The sequence below is a fragment of the Suncus etruscus genome, chromosome X, assembly GCF_024139225.1.
Source record: "Suncus etruscus isolate mSunEtr1 chromosome X, mSunEtr1.pri.cur, whole genome shotgun sequence".
Lineage (NCBI taxonomy): Eukaryota > Metazoa > Chordata > Mammalia > Eulipotyphla > Soricidae > Suncus > Suncus etruscus.
This window is the reverse complement of record NC_064868.1, coordinates 125,413,169-125,413,840: the sequence shown is the minus strand read 5'-3', so window position 1 is coordinate 125,413,840 and position 672 is coordinate 125,413,169. Positions and strand designations below refer to the sequence as shown.

Below are 672 nucleotides of genomic sequence, written 5' to 3'. Positions count from 1 at the left end.
TCTATAGATTTTGTCTTTTTTTATCTTTCTGGACATAAATAACAGGCTGGAACCTAACCAGCTCACTTGCTACATGAGGAAACATCTAGTCTGACCAGTAGTCACCAACAGAGGAGTAAATTAGAACTGGTCCTGACCCCATAGTCCTCTTCTAGAATATGTGTAGGGAAGGCTAGATGATTTTCTAAGACTCTTTTCTCCTCCTAATGACTCTATATTTTAACATACACAAAAATGTAACTGGTATGCTTACCTGGCAGGGGCGATATCATGATCACGAAGGTGGTTTCCCTGGGCGAGGCTCAGCCATTGCACTCCGGGTGTGTGGAACCCTGCGATTTCCCCAAATGTGGGAAACTCTTTTAAAAAATGTAACTGGTAACTTGTTTCTATAGCATTAACTAGGGCCTGAGATTTTGTAAGAGACTATTAATAAAAAAACATAATGAAAGGATCAAATAACCGGGGTAAGAAGAATGGCTAGTAGTAGTAGAAAAATGTGACAAAATACCACCAGTTTGGGAAAAGCCCTCCCAGAGGCAAATTAAAAGAGGAAATGAAGCCACTATTTTCTCTTCTGTCCTTTGTACAGTACGTCTCTCTTATCTATGGAAGATACATTTCAGGACTCCCCAGTAATTACTTGATACCATGAATAGAATCAAATACTAT

The 672-nt window shown here is 39.3% G+C and overlaps 1 pseudogene; it reads left to right on the top strand.

Moving 5' to 3' along the window:
- Window positions 1-245: 245 nt before the first annotated feature.
- Window positions 246-393, top strand: LOC126000002 (uncharacterized; annotated as a pseudogene).
- Window positions 394-672: the final 279 nt, after the last annotated feature.